This window comes from Rana temporaria, chromosome 10 (assembly GCF_905171775.1).
Source record: "Rana temporaria chromosome 10, aRanTem1.1, whole genome shotgun sequence".
Lineage (NCBI taxonomy): Eukaryota > Metazoa > Chordata > Amphibia > Anura > Ranidae > Rana > Rana temporaria.
In genome coordinates, this window is record NC_053498.1 from 77,920,267 (window position 1) to 77,939,994 (window position 19,728).

Here is a 19,728-nt window from a genome sequence, read left to right on the forward strand (position 1 = left end):
AGGTATTGGGCAAAATTCTGGCCAGTAGATTGCAGTCGGTGATACTTAAACTGATCAACTCTGATCAAACTGGTTTTATACCGGGCCGATGTACCCAAATGAACCTTAGGAGGTTGTATGTCAATTTACAAACACCTCAGGTCAATATAGGTAAACGAGTGGTGGCATCATTTGATACTAAAAAAGCATTTGACTCTGTCGAATGGAATTATCTCTTCACTCTACTTTTAAAATTAGGTTTTGGGCCGAGATTTGTAAACTGGGTTAAGCTACTTTACAGTGAACCTAGGGTTAGTAGTAGGGTCAATGGACTTATCTCGAATCCATTTAAGATTAGTAGGGGGACGAGGCAGGGATGCCCCCTGTCTCCACTTTTGTTTGCATTGGCTATAGAGCCTCTTGCGGTTAGGCTTAGAGGTCAGGCTGACATCAAGGGGCTGTTGGTTGGGGATATGGAGGAACGTGTATCATTATACGTGGACGATATGCTGCTGTACTTGGGAGATTCAGACATCTCCTTGTCTACTGCATTTACCCTGATACAAGAGTTCGGAGACTTCTCCGGATTTAGAATCAATTGGTCTTAATCGACATTGTTTCCTCTGGATCCACAGCCAAACCTGACTCTTTCTATTTCGGAATACTTATAGAATTGCCAATAGATACGTTTTCTGAGGTGAACTTATGGCCTGTGATTAGGGACTTCAGAGACAGGGTGCAGAAATGGAAGGATCTCCAGCTTACGTTGTTGGGTAGAGCCAATTTATTTAAAATGATTTTTCTCCCGAAATTTTTGTATGTTCTCTCTAATGCCCCCTTATATATTGCTAGGAAGACGTTCAGATACATTGACTCCCTGCTGACCTCTTTCCTGTGGGGCAGTGGGGCGGTCCGGGTGGCGCTGACCGTCTTGCAGCTGCCGGTAGGAAGGGGAGGTCTGGCGATTTCCGACCTCCGTTTGTACTACTTGGCGTCACAACTGGTCCAGGCTCACTGGCGAATGTAACCGCAGCTGAACAATGCCGCTACTGCGGTGGAGGCGGCTGTGGCGCCTTCTTACGAGACGCTACTGAACTTTTTCTATAGGGGGAGGTTCCCACGGTGGGTGGAATGGCTGTGCTCAAGTCGGCTAGACGGGTGCTTGAGATTTGTATGAAACATGTGCAGGATGGTCCCTTACACTTGTCACCTAACGCCCCACTATGGTTTAATCCCAGATTAACAAATTTCTTCCTGTTGGATGATGGGCATAGATGGGCCAAATTTGGTCTTGTCTATCTGCATCAATTATTTGATAAGGGGGAACTTAAAACATTTGCGCAACTAAAGAGAGGGATGGGTGTTCCTGACTCATGGTTGTTCCATTACACCAGGCTGAAGCACGCTGCTCATGCTCAATTTGGTGCGGGGCCTGAAAAACACTGAGTTGGAAGTATTGATTGTAGAACCTGAACACACCAAACGAATTTCTGTTTATTATGCTGTGCTTATGGGAAGGAAGCAGCCAAGGGAGGAGAAATTGAGACTTAAGTGGACTGCTGTGATTCCTGAATTGACTGAAACTCAGTGGGAGGGGGTTTTGATGTCTTATCTACCTACTGTAATTTCTGCTAGGGACAAACTAATAGGGCAGAAGAGATGACCCTGTTTGTCATAAGTGCCTGGTGGCGGAAGGCACCTTTATTCATATGGTGTGGGAGTTTAACAGGATACGTCCATTGTGGTCGCAGGTGACCCAGTTCATCGTGGATACCTTTGATCTCCCGAATATATGTAGTCCACTTTTGGGCCTCCTAGGTATTATAGAATATGAAGTAATGAGTAATAATATGCGAACATTCTTGAGACTGCTCTTTTACTATGTCAGGAAGTTGATTTCCCTAAACTGGGTGAAGAGGGATTATCTTACTCTATCTGCTTGCAAGGGCCTGGTTAACGCAAATGTCACGCTGTATAAAAAGACTTACGAGGCAAGTGGTAGTAGGAAAACATTTCATGGTGTGTGGGGTAGATGGGTAGACTCCAAGGACACTAATCCTGGGGATGCTTAAGGGGAACTTAACTTTGATTGAATTGTACGTTGCTCAATGTGGAATTGATGGGGGAGAGTACTGTGGGGGTTGGGGGGGGGGCGGCAGCAAACGACACACTGGTTTAGGAGGTGCTCCCCTCTATGGTTTATGTTCTTGTTCCTTTTTTGTTTTTGTTTTTTATTTTTTAGTCTACTGTATATTCTTTGACCTATTTTTTTTTGTCTCTATAGTGCTCTATGTCTATTTTTCATACTATGATCTGACATATTGTACCGTACACCTAGGACTAGAGTACGATGTTTTTTGTTTCAATACGGCAGGAAAATGCTATTTGCACTTTCATACTTATCCATGTTAGGATTGTTTCTGAAATAATACTGTATGCGGAGATGGAGGAACAGGGGATTCTTTCTACCTACATTTTAAGGATGTTTTCAATTGTCTTTGTTCCTTGTGTACTCTGTTATCTTCTTTGTATGTCTACTTGGCAAATAAAAACTTTATAAAAAAAAAAAAAAAGATAGAGACAGAGAGAGAGACAGTGTCATTTCAATTGAGTTAGATAGAGCAGGCAGGCAGGCGAGTCAGTTACAGTGCGTAGAGGATATATATGCATCCCAGGTGTTGTATATATATTTATACACTGTATTGAGTTTAGCTAGATGCGTTCCTGTATGCTCTTCCTATTATACTGACAGGCAGGCAGGTGATTGTGCTAGCTGAAGTATTTTCACTTAGTGTACTGTGTCCTTTGCACAGTGTGCACCTAAAGCTATGCGAATACAATTGCTAGTGTTCTCATATTAATGCCACAGGCAGTGATCAGCAAGTATTTTCACTTGGTGTACTGTGTCCTCTGCACAGTGTGCACCTAAAGCTATGTGAATACAATTGCTAGTGTTCTCATATTAATGCCACAGGCAGTGATCAGCAAGTATTTTCACTTAGTGTACTGTGTCCTCTGCACAGTGTGAACCTAAAGCTACGTGAATACAATTGCTGGTGTTCTCATATTAATTCCACAGGCAGTGATCAGCAAGTATTTTGACTTGGTGTACTGTCCTCTGCACAGTGTGCACCTAAAGCTACGTGAATACAATTGCTGGTGTTCTCACATTAATGCCACAGGCAGTGATCAGCAAGTATTTTCACTTGGTGTACTGTGTCCTCTGCACAGTGTGCACCTAAAGCTATGTGAATACAATTGCTGGTGTTCTCATATTAATACACCAGGCAGTGATCAGCAAGTATTTTCACTTGGTGTACTGTGTCCTCTGCACAGTGTGCACCTAAAGCTACGTTAATACAATTGCTGGTGTTCATATTAATACCACAGGCAGTGATCAGTAAGTATTTTCACTTGGTGTACTGTGTCCTCTGCACAGTGTACACCTAAAGCTACGTGAATACAATTGCTGGTGTTCTCATATTAATACCACAGGCAGTGATCTGCAAGTATTTTCACTTGGTGTAGTGTCTCATCTACACAGTGTGCACCTAAAGCTATGTGAATACAATTGCTGGTGTTCTCATATTAATACCACAGGCAGTGATCTGCAAGTATTTTCACTTGGTGTAGTGTCTCATATGCACAGTGTGCACCTAAAGCTACATGAAAACAATTGCTGGTGTTCTCATATTAATACCACAGGCAGGGATCTGCAAGTATTTTCACTTGGTGTACTGTGTTCTCTGCACAGTGTGCACCTAAAGCTATGTGAATACAATTGCTGGTGTTCTCATATTAATACAACAGGCAGGGATCAGCAAGTATTTTACCCTTAGTGTACTGTGTCCTCTGCACAGTGTGCACCTAAAGCTACGTGAATACAATTGCTGGTGTTCTCATATTAAAACCACAGGCAGGGATCTTCAAGTATTGTCAGTATACAGTTACAGGGGTGATAACCCTTCTCTGTGTTTTCCAAAAAGCTTAAAAATAGATTTTTTGTCTGGAGCTACACTTTAAAAATGTACCAGTTCAAAATTACAAACATATTCTCTACTTAACAACACACCTACAGTCCCTGTCTTGTTTGCTTTATACTGCTGTTCAGAGTATATAGGGCTAAAGGGGCTGGTAATGACCTGGGGGGAGGGGGGAACCTATGCTATTTTTTCTCAATGATTTTTATCCATATTGCAGGAACCAGACATTACATTAAAGCCGCAAGCAGAACGGCCATTTTTAAATCTTTTTTTGCATTGATACAATACATGTTCCCTGGGGCAAGACCTGGGTCCCCAAACCTGTTTTAGGACAATAACTTGCATATTAGCCTTTAAAATTAGCACTTTTGATTTTGAACGTTCAAGTCCCATAGACTTCAATGGGTTCTAAAGTTTGCGTGAACTTTCGGTCCGTTCGAAGGTTCTGATGCGAACCGAACCGGGGGGTGTTCGGGTCGTCCCGATTGCAGAGTAGGGCAGGGTATTGCAGAGTATGGCAGAGTATGGCAGAGTATGGCAGGGTATTGCAGAGTATGGCAGGGTATTGCAGAGTATGGCAGGGTATTGAGGAATGGCTGAGCATGAATGGATGGCTGGCTGGGATGAGTGTTGCAGTTGTCACAGAGCAGCATGACATGACGCTGGTTTGTTTACAAGTAATCGCTCCGTCACGCTATCAGCGGCCATTTACCGTTATCCGTGATGGATCCTCTGGACCCGGCGGTCACGGGAGCACGATTCTGGGAGGACGTCAATGTACGCCCTCCCAGAATTAACGAAGCTCCTTATAGCCGTCATTCGGCTATGGGCGGGTCTTCAAGCGGTTAATAAAAGCAAATTTAATGCTTTCATTCCATTCCCTTCCCTTTTATTCTTTTTGCTCCACTTCTTTCCTAATCTAAACTTAAATATATTTTCTTTGCATCATATACTCTACATTTTATCAATTTATTTTTCAATATTCTCATTATTTATAAACTTAAAAAAATAAAAAATAAATGTAAGCATAGCCTTATCTAAAAAATATATATTGGTCTCTTGTACTGTATTCCCTTGTGTATTGTTTATTTCTCGTTATTTGGAATATTCTTAAATCAAACAGAGTTATGGCAGCTAGTATTAAGCAAGTAACCATTCATGTCTTCTTTTTTAAATGTTCCTCATTTTAAATCTATTTACATCCAAGAAGTTAACCATTTCTTTATTACTATGGTATGGGAAAGAGATATTTTATCATTTGCATTTATCTCTGTTAAACATTAAAATATTGTACAGCTTCTCCCGAGTCTTTCCAAATCGTTAATGCACCATCAATAAATATACTGTAAACTTTTAATTCTGGAAAACTATCCATAAAAAATAATTCCCATCTCCCATAACACCATAACATTTTTTTGCCAGGCTCTGTGCCAATTTGGTGCCCATTGATCCACCAGTAGGTTGAATCTAAAACTCGTTCTGATACAGTATCAGTAACAATTGTGAATTAGTGCAAATTCTTACACTATTCTAGCAAATCTTTTCTGTAGTAACGGCATATCTTGCCCAATTAATTGTTGTGCATGTTTTATATGGGAAATAATGAAAATAGCTGTAATTAAAATCATGTCTTCTTCCATTTTCACTTCAACTTTCTAACAAATGCTGTGTAAAATTTAAATATGCCTTCATCTCCTCCACACTCAAGATATTTTTCCAAGCATGGCCTTATACAGTAGATCCTATATCATTCACACTTGGTCTTCCTGCTTATTGACCCCTATTTTTGTGAATTTTAGGTAAGTGATAAATAATTGGTATTCTACCAACCTACCTTTTTTGATGAGAAAGAATGTTATGCCTGCAGAAGATGTAGAGGTTTCAAGGAGAAGAAGAAGAAGAATTTAAGGAGAAGAAACACTGTACACATTGGCTGCTACTAGTAATGAATTTAAAATAGGAAATGTTATTTTGTGTGATACAGCACATGTTGTATACATGCCGCAGCCCCTGTGGCCTGCAGTATGTAGGTCACACTAGAAGGTGTTTTAAAAAAGGATAACAGGACATATCCAATATTAAGATAGGATACAAAAATCTGTTTATTACTCAATTTTAGGACATTTCATGACAAAGATTATAGTTTACTCTAATTTTGGGGAATTTACCAAATTACAGGACATTGAAGAAGAAGCAATCTTGTTAGAGATTTATCTAACAAAATTGTCAAAATGGATTTTTGAGACAAATTGCTTTACATTCTGGATTATTTTATATTTCTCTCTGGTATCTTTTTTTCAATTTTTCTGACTGGTTTAGTATTCATGTTGCTTTTATTAATAAAAATGTGTTTTTAGCGGTATGAATTCTCATAAATAATTCAATAGGGGAGCAGAAGAAGTGGGATTATAACGGTGCCCAAGTAAATCAATACAAAATATCATAAAAGAGTAACAAATTGTATTACATTTAATTTAAACATTCTTACAAATATTGGGTCATATTGAGATAAAAAAGTAGCATATCACAATTGATTAGTTAGCAGGTCAAGTCTTACCTACTAGTTTTGACATTGGCTTCATCAGGGAAATAGGACGTGACCAAAATAGTTATAGCTCTACAAAAAAGTTTTTTTTTTTGTTTAAGAAACAACATCAAACAAACAATTATCAAACATGGTATGCATTTCTGAATGATTGGACGAGAAGGTACCCTAATGTCCAGCCAGACTCCACACGCACCTCCCCCATTCACACCAAATGGTGGGAGTAGCCATATCACCACCCCCAAAAGCATTCACCCAACCTACCCAGATGCCCCCAGTGGGGCAGGGTCACTGCAGGAGGACCTCCAGAGACGCCAAGACAACACTGCTGTAGTGTGGCTGCAAGGGGCCACAAATGGAGGGACCAATAAAAGCTACAAAGAAAAAAGGTAACAAATAAAAAAAGATGAGAGCCCATCTCTAGCATATCAATAGGGCTACATAGCCTCAATACCTACCAGATAAATATATAGATTATTGTAGAGAGAGGGGCGCTGAGAGGACCGTAGGTGTTATAATTGATCTAAAATTAACAATTAGGAATAAATAGTTAAACTCAAATCTAAGGTAGAATGACCAGTATACACTTGCAGATAATAAATATAAGTACATATTGGTATAATGTGCTGGTAGGCTTCAAAATACTGTTCAAGTGAACGGTTGTATATGAGCATCAAGCAGTGTTTAGATAGAGTGACCAATGCTAGGAAAGTGTCAAAGCAATGAAAGGCTAGGTAGAAAGATATATAGTTTAGGGAGGATAAAACGCAATAATGGAATAGTAAAGGTAAGTAAGGAGGGAACAATCCCCCCTGTTTTTAAAGATAGTAACAGTACCTATTAGCACGAAGATCCAAAGTGACAGTGCCCCTGACCGCCAGCAAAAAGAAGCTGGTGATGTGTCCCTTTGTAGCTCCCCCCCCCCCCCACCCGGCTGGCGTGTGACGTCACCAGTCAGGAGCAGATGAAATATGGCCATTGCTCCTGCGCACAGTCAGCATACAACAACCTACATTGCCCATAATGCCGAGCGCAGCATCGATCGCATCACGTGGTGGAAGCCCTGCAGCACGATTGGAGATGGGAAAGGCTAGCATGGGGCCCTACAATAGGATGGACAGGATGGAAATGGTCCCTACCCATATGGGAGGATAACAAAAGTGACAAATGTAAGGGGGAGCTCTGAGACAGAGGGGGCCGAGAGGCGTGCCTTGTGTCACAAACATTTGGCCCTTGGGTGTCAATACAGCCACAGGCTGTGACTGGATCACCGACCCCAAGAAGACCAACGCATGCAATGCAACTGATAGGCCCCGTACACACGACCAAACATGTATGCTGAAACTGGTCCGCGGGCCAGTTTCAGCATACATGTTCGGTCGTGTGTAGGCGCGAGCGGGCCGAATTCCAGCAAACATTTGCCCACCGGGCCTTTTCCCAGCGGGCAAATATTCGTGGACGTGTTTTAAAACCGTCCGCTGGAATCCTGCCCGCTCGGACATGTACGGTCGTCAGTACAGACCTACCGTACATGTCCAGGCGCCCGCCGTCCCTCGCATGCGTCGAATGACTTCGACGCATGCGTGGAAGCCTTTAAATGGCAGGCCCGCCCACGTATCCGCGTCATCGCCGCGTCATCGTCGCGGCGACGACTCGGACACGCCCCGCGTATTGTTTACGCGCGGACTTCTGTACGATGGTGTGTACAACCATCGTACAGAAGCCCTCTGGCAGGCATGTACGGTGAAAACGGTCCGACGGACCGGTTTCACCGTACATGTTTGTTCGTGTGTACCCGGCCATAGGGGCACAGAGCGGGTGGGGAAAGATGGAAAGGGGGAAGGAAATGACAGGCAGAAAGCCACAGGTAGGTGACTGGACAGGAGAAGGTCGTGCAGAGCTCCTTCATAGCTTGAACTCCACATACCAAATCGTCCAATCAATTCAAAATAGCATATTTAAATGTCAACAATATTGTTAATATATGTTAGTAACGTGAAAAATAATTAATTAAAATTGCAAAAAAAAAAAAAACTTCAAAAGTCAATGGAAGAACAATTATATCAATAAAGAATGTTGTTAATTAAATACAAAACATTTAACATATATGGATATAAACTAAATTAATAGAATATATTAAATTACTTAATGACCCGAACATAGTCTATGTGGATCCAATGGTGTACAGGGGATTAGATGGGCAGCGAGACGTCAAGTTGGGGGAAGACAACAGAGGAGGAACCAGTTGAAGGAAGGAGCCTAGTAAATAGACCAAACCCAGGGCCCAAGTACATTAACCACATTCAAACCAAGTGGAGACACAGTTAAATTGTGGGTCTGTAGAATATCGATCGAAACATCAGGTTCAGAAAAAATAATTTAATGTAGACCAAGTCATAATTATAAAAAGGATTTAAAACTAATGTATTCATTTAAACCCAGATATTTAAGGAGAGAGAACGAGAGAGAGCACCCCACCCTCCTGAACCATACCAGGCCACATGCCCTCAACATGGGGAGGATGCTTTGAGGTCCAAAGCAACATGTCCCCATGTTGATGGGGACAAGGGCCTCATCCCCACAACCCTTGCCCGATGGTTGTGGGGGTCTGTGAGCGGGGTGCTTATCGGAATCTGGATGCCCCCTTTAACAAGGGGAACCCCAGATCCCGGCCCCTCTATGTGAATTGGTAACCCTACCATTTCACAAAAAAATCTACAATGGTAAAAAATACAGGAGACAGCTTGGGACAAGTCCTTTATTTAGAAAAAAAAAGCGTTGCATTAGCTCTGCCTCCATGGGAAGCTCCCGCCGAGTGATGCATCTACCCCCCAGTTCGGTTTGCATCCAGAACATGTGAACGGACCTAAAGTTTGCACGAACATTTGAACACCGTTAAAGTCTATGGAACTCGAACGTGAGAAATCAAAAGTGCGAATTTTAAAGGCTAATATGCAAGTTATTGTTCTAAAAAGGGTTTGGGGACCTGGGTCCTGCCCCAGGGGACATGTATCAATGAAAAAAAAAGTTTTTAAAACTGATGTTTTTTCGGGAGCAGTGATTTTAATGATGCTTAAAGTGAAAAAATAAAAGTGAAATATTCCTTTAAATATCATACCTGGGGGTGTCTATAGTATGCCTGTAAAGTGGCACATGTTTCCCGTGTTTAGAACAGTCGCTGCACAAAATGATATTTCTAAAGGAATAAAAGTCATTTAAAACTGCTTGCAGGTTTAATGTAATGTTGGGTCCTGGCAATATAGATGAAAATTATTGAGAAAACTGGCATGGGTACCCCCCCAGCCCATTACCAGACCCTTTGGGTCTTGTATGGATATTAACCACTTCCTTACTGGGCACTTAAACCCCCTTCCTGCCCAGAGGACTTTTTACAATTCGGCACTGCGTCGCTTTAACTGACAATTGCGCGGTCGTGCGACGTGGCTCCCAAACAAAATTGACGTCCTTTTTTCCCACAAATAGAGCTTTCTTTTGGTGGTATTTGATCACCTCTGCGGTTTTTATTTTTTGCGCTATAAAGAAAAATAGAGCGACAATTTTGAAAAAAAAAATAAAAAAAATGTAATTGTTGCTGTAATAAATGGCTCAATTTTTTTTAAAAAAATTTTTTTTATCCTCAGTCTAGGCCGATACGTATTCTACATATTTTTAGTAAAAAAAAAAAATCGCAATAAGCGACTGGTTTGCGCAAAAGTTATAGCGCCTTCAAAATAAGGGACAGAATTATTATTTTTTTATTATTATTTTTTTTACTAGTTATGGCGGCGATCTGCGACATTTATTGCGACTGCGACATTATGGCGGACACATCGGACACATTTTTGGCGCCATTCACATTTATACTGCAATCAGTGCTATAAATATGCACTAATTACTGTATAAATGTGACTGGCAGGGAAGGGGTTAACACTAGGGGGTGAGGAAGGGGTTAATGTGTACCCTAATATTAGTGTTCTAACTGTGGAGGAAGGGGGGTGACTGGGGGGGGGTGACCGATCTGTGTCTCTATGTACAAGAGACACAGATCCGTCTCCTCTCTCCCCTGACAGCACCGCTGTCTGCGAGAGCCGGGAATGAGAGATGATCTCATATGTAAACATATGAGATCATCTCTCATTGGCCGCACAGATCGCCTAGGAAACGGCCGCTCCGATTGGCCGTTCACGGCGATCTGTGACTGGCTGTGTCCGAGGGACACGGCCAGTACAGAAGTTCCCCGCCGCGCGCTCGGGAGCGCGCGCGGGGAACGCGGAAATGAGCTGCCGTCAATTGACGGCGGCTCAGAGATTTAGAACCACCCTGCGGCCGTCAATAGTCGTACGGCCGTAGGGAAGTGGTTAAGGGGAACTCTGCACCCAAATTAAAAAAAGAAAAGGTGTGGGGCCCCCAGGCCCTATATACTCTGAACAGCAGTATACAGGCGGTCCAAACAAGTTGAATCTGTTTGTAATTTGAAACAGCTACATTTTTTAAGCTTTTTGGATAACATAGGGAAGGGTTATCATCACCCCTGTAACATTTGTTTTGCTGTCTCTGCCCCTGTTCAGAAGATTTCACCTCACTTTCTGTACCAATGACAATTGGATTTAGATTTTTTTTTTTTTTTAGGGAAACAAGGATTGGTGATAAAGCATCAGTGGAGACACCTTTTTCCCATATTAACTCTTATGCCTCATACACACGACCGGCTGTGTGTATGCTCCATCGCAGTTTTCCCCACAAGAAAACGAAGGGAAAAAAAGAGAACATGTTTTCGTGAAAACCGGTCATGTGTATGCTTTCCCGAGGGGAAGTAAAAACGCGCATGTTCAGAATCAAGTATGAGACGGGAGTGCTCGTTCTGGTAAAACTTTTGGAATGGAGATAGCACATTCTTCACGCTGTAACGCACTGAAAAGCGTGAAGACTGAAAAGCGTGAATCGTCTCTCACCAAACTTTTACTAACACAAGGATCAGCAAAACAGCCCAAAGGGTGGCCCCGTTTAAATGGAACTTCCCCTTTTATAGTCCCGTCGTACGTGGTGTCACCGTGCTTTGGACGGGCGGTATTTGGCCTGAACGTGTGTATGCAAGGCAGACTTGAGAGGAATCCCGTCGGGAAAAACGGTCGTGTGTACGAGGCATCACAGGAGAGAATTTCTCTTCCTAGGGGTACATTTCCCCTCACTTCCTGTTGTTTCCCTCCGTTTGTAAGTAGGAGTCGTTTGTAAGTAGGATGTTTGAAAGTAGGGGACCGTCCGTATATACTATACGGTCTGCCCTATATACTCAGAAAATTGGGCCTTAGGTGTTGGTGGTACCAGAACACTGTAAGCTGTCACAGTTACCCTTGGTGGGTGCTGGAACGGGCCCTGCTGTGAAATATTAGATAACAAATTGGGCCTTAGGGACTGGTGCTGGTGCCACAATATTGCAACCCCTCACAGATACTCTAGTTAAGAGCAGGAATGAGCCCTGCTGCAATATATTACAGCAAAAAATTTAGGGCCTAATCCACAAAAACCCGGCGCAACGTAACTTTTGCCATTTAAGTTACACCGCCGCAAAATCTCTACCTAAGTGCCCGATCCACAAAGCACTTACCTAGAAATTTTGAGCGGTGTAACTTAAATCCGTCCGGCGCAAGGCGTTTCTAATTTAATGGGGCGAGTCCCATTTAAATTAGGCGCGCTCCCGCGCCGGACGTACTACGCATGCTCCCGACGTCATTTTCCCGACGTGCTTTGCGCGGTTTTACGTTGCGCTGGGTTTTGAGAATCGCGACGGGCGTAAAAAAAAACGAGTTGCGGCAGGAAAAAAAATAATTAAAAAAAAAAAAGACAGCGACGCGGGGTAGAAGGGTCTACTTTTACAAGGTGTAAACAGTTTAGGCCTTGTAAAAGCAGCCCTAATTTTGCGACAGCAAACTAATACTTACGGAGAAAAAACGAAGCGTAAAAGCTTCGTGGATCTCCGTAAGTGCTAATTTGCATACCCAAAGCGCATTTCGACGAGAAATGCCCCCAGCGGCGGCTGCGGTACTGCATCCTAAGATCCGACAGTGTAAGTCCCTTACACATGTCGGATCTTCTGCCTATCTATGTGAAACTGATTCTGTGGATCAGTTCCATAGATAGAAACAGGGATACAATGGCGTATCAGTAGATACGCCGGCGTATCCCTTTTGAGGATCAGGCCCTTAATTACTAGCCCCTGTTAAACAGGGGCAGAAAAATTGGGCTTTAGGCACTGGTGTTGGTGCCCAGAACCAAAGATGTTCATGAACATTGAGGAGGAAGAGGATAGTCACTCAGCTTAACAGGATAGTCACTCAGCATCAGCATAGGCAATCTTGAAGGGATCTCACATTCATAACAAAATTTATCGGTTACATCAGAATCAGGTGCTTGGTAGCTGGTAATCCAAGATTGATTCATTTTTATAAAGGTGAGACGATCAACCAAGTCGGTGAACAGGCGCACTCTGTGATCGGTTACAAAGCCTGGTCCTGAGTCCTCTGGGTCACTAAGGACGACATGATCCGCAGCCACCTCCTCCCAGCCACGTACAAGTCCATGGGTTTATGGGGACTGTAAACAATCCTGCTGCTGCTGATGCTGAGTGCTAGGCTCCACCTCCATGCTGACACAATCCTCCTCCTCTTCCCATGTGAGCGGCAGGCCCACAGGAATACTGTCTGGATAAAGGGGGCCTTGAAAGGTAAGGAAGTCCTTCTCTTTCTACCTCTGTTCTATCTCAAGTGCCCTGTCCATTATTCCATGCAGAATGTGCTCCAACAGGTAGACAAGAGGGACAGTAACAATGATGCATGCACTGTCACTGCTCACCATCCTCATGGCCTCCTCAAATGGTGACAGGACAGTGCATGCATCCTTGATAATGAGCCACTGGTGTGGCAAAAAAAAGCCAAGCTCTCCTGACCCTATCCTGGTGCTATACTCTCAAAGGTACACATTGATAGCTCTCTGCTGCGTGTGCAGCCGCTGCAGCATTGCCAACGCTGAGTTTCACCTGGTGGGTATGTCACAGATGAGGCGGTTTTTGGGCAGGTTGCATTCCTTTTGGAGGCCAGCCAGCCGAGCACTGGCATTATATGTCTGGCGGACATGCCCACAGACTTTCCTGGCCTGCCTCAGGAGATCCTGTAAGCTCGGGTACCTGCACAAGAACCGCTGCACCACCAAATTAAGGATGTGAGCCAAACAGGGCACATGGGTCAAGTGTCCCTGTCGGAGGGCAGAGCAGAGGTTGGTGCCATTGTCGCAAACCACCATTCCTGGCTGAATCTGGCATGGCGTCAACCACCTCTGAGCCTGCCCCTGCAGAGCTGTCAGAATCTCTGCCCCAGTGTGGCTCCTGTCCCCTAAACTGACCAACTCAAGCACCACATGGCATCTTTTTGCCTGAGTGCTTGCATAGCCCCTAGAATGCCTAAGGAGCACTGCTGGTTCCGAGGACAAATCAGCACAGGAGGATGCCATAGAGGAAGAAGAGGAGGGGTGGAGGAGAGAGGTGTGGCAGAATCACCACTACCAGCATTTCGGAGGCGTGGTGGTGAAACAAGCTCCAACAATACTGCACCCTGTCCTGCATCCTTCCCAGCTGCCATGAGAGTTACCCAGTGCGCCGTGAAAGAAAGGCAACATCCCTGTCCATGCCTGCTGGACCATGAGTCAGCAGTAATATGCACCTTACCGCTCACCTGACCACCCTGTCTAACGAGGCCAAGACATTGCCTTCCACATGCCGGTAGAGAGCCGGAATCGCCTTCCGTGAAAAAAATTGGCGTTTGGGAACCTGCTACTGAGGTACTGCACATTCCACAAACTCACGAAAGGGGGCAGAGTCTACCAGCTGAAAAGGCAGCAGCAGGAGTTCTAGCAATTTAGCCAAGCTAGCATTCAGCCGCTGGGCATGTGGATGGCTGGTACCGAATGTCTTTCACCAGTTTAGCAAGTGGGGTTAGGAAATTTGCCTGCTACAATCGGACGTTGGTGTAGCGATAGCAGATTGCCCGCAAGTACTTGGCACACCCAATTCTACACCTTCATTCCTCTCAGTGCAGGTTTCTGAGAGGACTGAAGGTATACTGGGGTTGGAGATCCTAGCTGATGAGGGGCAAGGAGAGGTCCACCTTGTTCTTTGGTGTGGGTCTTTTAAGTAGTTTTGCCAACGGACTGCATGGGAGCTCGACATATGTCTGGTCAAGCATGTGGTGCCCAAGTGGCTGTTGTTTTGGCCACGCTTGATATACTTCAGACATATGTTGCAAACAGCAATGGTGCAATCTGCTGCACACGTCTCAAAAAAGGCCCACACCAAAGAACTTTTGGAAAAACGCATGGAGTCAGCAGTTCCCTGCACATGTGGAGCTCTGCTTTGTGATGCAGTCGGTTGGCTGCCCTTAAGCTGGCCCCTAGAGGACATCCTGCCTCGTTGGAGATGTGCGGTCTCCTCCTCCTCCTCTCTCCTATCAGGCACCACGTAGAGTCAGTGAACTCATCATCCCCTCCCACCTCGTCACTGGAGCAAATCTGGCAGTATGCTGCAGCTGGGGAAACATGCCAGTTTGATGTCCTTCTTAGGCACCCCCTCTCTCTGGGCTCACGTTACTGCCTTCCTCAAGCTGGGTACCATCATCGGAGCCTTCAAAACGCTGCGCATCCTCCTGCAGCATGTGCCCAACACTGTGTTCGAACAGATTGGGGGACTCCTCCGTGCACGATGGTGGGGCTAGGAAATTAGTAACTGATGACATTGAGCCAATCAAATAGGCTGCTTTGGCAGCTGCATTATCAGCCAAAGTACTCTGACCCTGGGTGACCGAGGATGAGGAGGATGGGGACGGCTTGGTCGTCTGCCTCTCCTTGTTGGCCTTCCAGACATACTGTAAAATTAGACTAGCAAAACACCGCCTGAAGTTTACTAGAAAAAGTACACCAGGAATGGCCTGCAGTCAGATATAGTCTTGGTTAGGCTGGATACAGTGGATATATATATATATGTAGGAGACTGCATATTACTGAATCACCTGCCTGGCTGGCCTTCCTGCCTGAAAGTGGATTTTAATAAGGACACAAGGAATGGCCTACAGTCAGGTATAGGCTTGGCTACAGTACAATGCAGTGGATATATATGGAGGAGACAGTATATATTTTATGCTCTTCGCTGACGGCGCTGTGATTGGCCAAATCATCAGCCAGCAATGCACTGCGATCCACCCCATGTTGAAGGCATGTGTGGCCTGGTACGGTTCAGGAGGGGGGGCAATCTCTTGTCCCCCCTCTTTTCCTGCGGCCTGCCATGTTGCGTGCTCGGATAAGGGTCTGGTATGGATTTTTGGGGTACCCCACACCATTTTTTTTATTTTGGCATGGGGTTTCCCTTAAAATTCATACCAGACCTGAAGGGTCTGGTATGGATTTTGAGGGGGACCCTATGCTATATTAAAAAAAAATTGTCGCAGGGTTCCCCTTAATATCCATACAAGACCTGTAGGGCCTGGTATGGAATTTGGGGGGACCACACAATTTTTTTTTACATTTTGGTTCGGGGTTCCCCTTAATTTTCATACCAACCCCAAAGGGCCTAGTAATGGACTTTTTTTCCTTTAGAAATTTAAGTTTATTGCAGGTACTAAACACAGGAAACATGTGCCACTTTACAGGCATACTATAGACACAATATTTAACGTTTATTGTTTCACTTTAAGCATTATTAAAATCACTGCTCCCGAAAAACTGAGGTTTTTAAAACGTTTTTTTGCATTAATACATGTCCCCTAGGGCAGGACCCAGGTCACCAAACATTTTTTATGACAATAACATGCGTATAAGCCTTTAAAATTAGCACTTTTGATTTGTCCCATAGACTTTAAAGGGTGTTACGTGGCTTTCGAATTTACCGCGAACACCGCAAATTGTTCGCTATTCGGCGAACACCCAATGTTCAAGTCAAACTTGCGTTCGACTTGAACATCGGGCTCATCCCTAAACCACAGCAGTGGGTACTCTATAAACACTTGTTTTCACAAATAAATGCTTAATGTTGTAGGAACATAAGTACATATGTCTAGTTTCCTCTGCTTTCATGTATGTAGTGATTATTAAAGCTGAATTCCAGGTATGGCAACTTTTATATGTAGCAAGGGAAAAAAAGTATTTGATCTACTGTCGATTTTGTACATTTGTCTACTGACAAAAAATGACCAGTCTACAATTTTAATGTTAGGTTTATTTTAACAGTGAGAGACAGAACAACAACAGAAATATCCAGAAAAATGCATTTAAAAAAAGTTATAAATTGATTTGCATTTTAATAAGTCAAATAAGTATTTGATCCCCTATAAATCAGAAAGATCTCTGGCTCCCAGGTGTCTTCTATACAGGTAACGATCTGAGATTAATAGCACTCTGTTAAAGGGAGTGCTCCTAATCTCAGCTTGTTACCTGTATAGAAGACATCTGTCCACAGAAGCAGTCAATCAATCAGATTCCTATCTCTCCACCATGGCCAAGACCCAAGAGCTGTCCAAGATTGTAGACCTACACAAGGCTGGAATGGGCTACAAGACCATCACCAAGCAGCTTGGTGAAAGGGTGACAACAGTTGGTGTGATTACTCGCCCCCTCCCTTGGATTACAGGAGAGTCAGGACGCTCTCTACGTTGCAGATAGAGAAAGGAGCTGTGTGTTAGTGGGCGTCCTGACTCTCCTGTATTCCAGGGGGGGGAGCGAGCATGACACTCCACGCCTTGCATTACTGTGTGGGGTTACAGACAGAAGAACAGGAAGTGAGGATTTCTCAGAAGAAAAAAGGCACTTTTTAAAGCATAATCGAAGGGTGAGGTAAATGAAGGAGGACTGCACTAAGGTAAAGGAAGCTATTTTTATTTTTTTACCTTTACAACCCCTTTAAGAGCTTTAACATATCAAATTGTACTAGACAGGGGTGCCCACTTTCACCTATAATACTCTCCTTAGCACTTGAACCTCTAGGAGTGGCCATCAGAACAAACCCTAATATCGAAGGCATTAAAAGAGGTCATAACGAACATAAACTAGGACTGTTCGCTGACGATATAATCGTATCTCTAGCAAATCAAGAAAATTCTCTTTTTGAGTTTCAGTAAGTATTGGATAAGCTTGGTAGCATTTCATACTATAAGATCAATAGCAAAAAATATTTGCCTTACTGATGAATATACCTATGGGAACACTTGATATTCTATGCTTTAGCCATAAGTATAACTGGGATGAACCCTCAAAACTGAAGTGGAAGACTAGGACAGCCGCACTCCAGAAAACGTTCCTTTTTAATAAAACTGGTCACAAAAATAACATGTCACATCAAAAATTAGGGAAAAAGCTGACGCGTTTCACACTGTCATACAGTGCTTAATCATAGCTATGAGTTTTGGATCTAGTGAGAAAGTTCTTTGGTCTATCTGAGCAGTTACCCTTCTTCTCATTTCATTTGGGATGAACCCTCCATTTCATACCTGGAGATCAAACTTTCCTTTCCAACCTCCAGATGATTTGAAGTTAATTACCCAAAACTTTTAAACCAAATCCAAGTAGATTTTCAAACTATACAAAAAAAACTAATATCTTGGATTGGAAGAATGGTGGCATGTAAAACCTTTATTATTTAGTGCCCTCCCCATTCCAGTATCATCTACATTTTTTAAACAAGTGAATACTGGCATATAATCACACACATAGGTTGGACTTGATGGATTTGTGTCTTTTTTCAACCTCACCTACTATGTAACTATGTAACAAAATGAACAAAGTTGGATGACTTAAACATTTTGATCTTAAAGATAAATTATCAGTCCCTGTAGAAATTTGAAATGTATTTTCCTCCAACAAAGGACATAATACTAAAGGTATATCCTTTTTTTTATAATTTCCTATCTTTATTTCCTATTGATATAAAGAGCACTAACATGCTCAAATGGGAAAAATACTTTTCCCAAACCTTCTTGTGAGAGTCCTGGTATTCAACCATCAAAATTAACCATTCTGCATCAGAATTTGCAGAAAGTACTTAACCGTTGGTATGTGACACCTTATAAACGCTCTAAAATATACAAAACACACAATGGGGAACACAGTTAACCCCTTGGTTATCCCCTAGTGTTAACCCCTTCCCTGCCAGTGACATTTACATAGTAATCAGTGCATATGTATAGCACTGATTGCTCTGTAAATGTGAATAGTCCCAAAAATGTGTTAAAAATGTCCTACCTGTCTGAAACATCACAATAACGCAAAAAAAAAAAAAACTCAGATCACGCCATTACTAGTAAAAAAAAGAAAAATAATAAACATGCCATTTAAATGCCATAAATGTTTCCCATGATTTATAGATGCTATAACTTTTCTGCAAACCAATCAATATATGCTTATTGCATTTTTCTTTACCAAAAACATGTAGAAGAATATATATTGGCCTAAACCAAGGAAAAACATTTTTTTTTTGTTTTTGTTTTTTTATTGGGATATTTACTATAGGAAAAATGTAAAAGATATTGTGTTTTTTTCAAAATTGGTGCACTTTGTTTGTAGCGGAAAAAAAAAACGCAGACGTGATCAAATACCACCAAAAGAAAGCTCTATTTTTGGGGGAAAAAAGGACGTGAATTTTGTTTGGGTACAACATCGTACGACCACGCAATTGTCAGTTTAAGCGACGCAGTGCCGTATCACAAACAATAGCCCGGTCATTGAGCAGCTAAATCTCTGAGAGGTTGATTAATAGCAGCAAGGCTTACCATAGCCAAACTGTGGAAATCCAATACTGCTTCCAATCTTTTCGATGTGGTGTCAAGATTATACACACAGGCCCACTATAAACTAAAGTTGGCACACAAGAATTTCACCATCACAAGATTTAAAATGATTTGGTTGGTACATTCTAAACCTTCAAAATATCTGAAGGACTTTAATAATCATTGAGACTCCTCTCTTTACATGTTGAATTATAAGGTGGTTCCCATATTCCTTTCCTTTGACTTCCCCCCTCTCTTTTAAGACTAGGAACAATCCCTATTGACAGTATGGTCCCCATAGGGTCAATAGGGTTTATTGCTCCTACCAATGAGTTGTAACTCATTAACCGTGTTTAATTGCAGATTCGATTGCTAGCTCATTTGTTTATTTATCCAGTTTATATGTATTTTTTTTCTCTCTGTA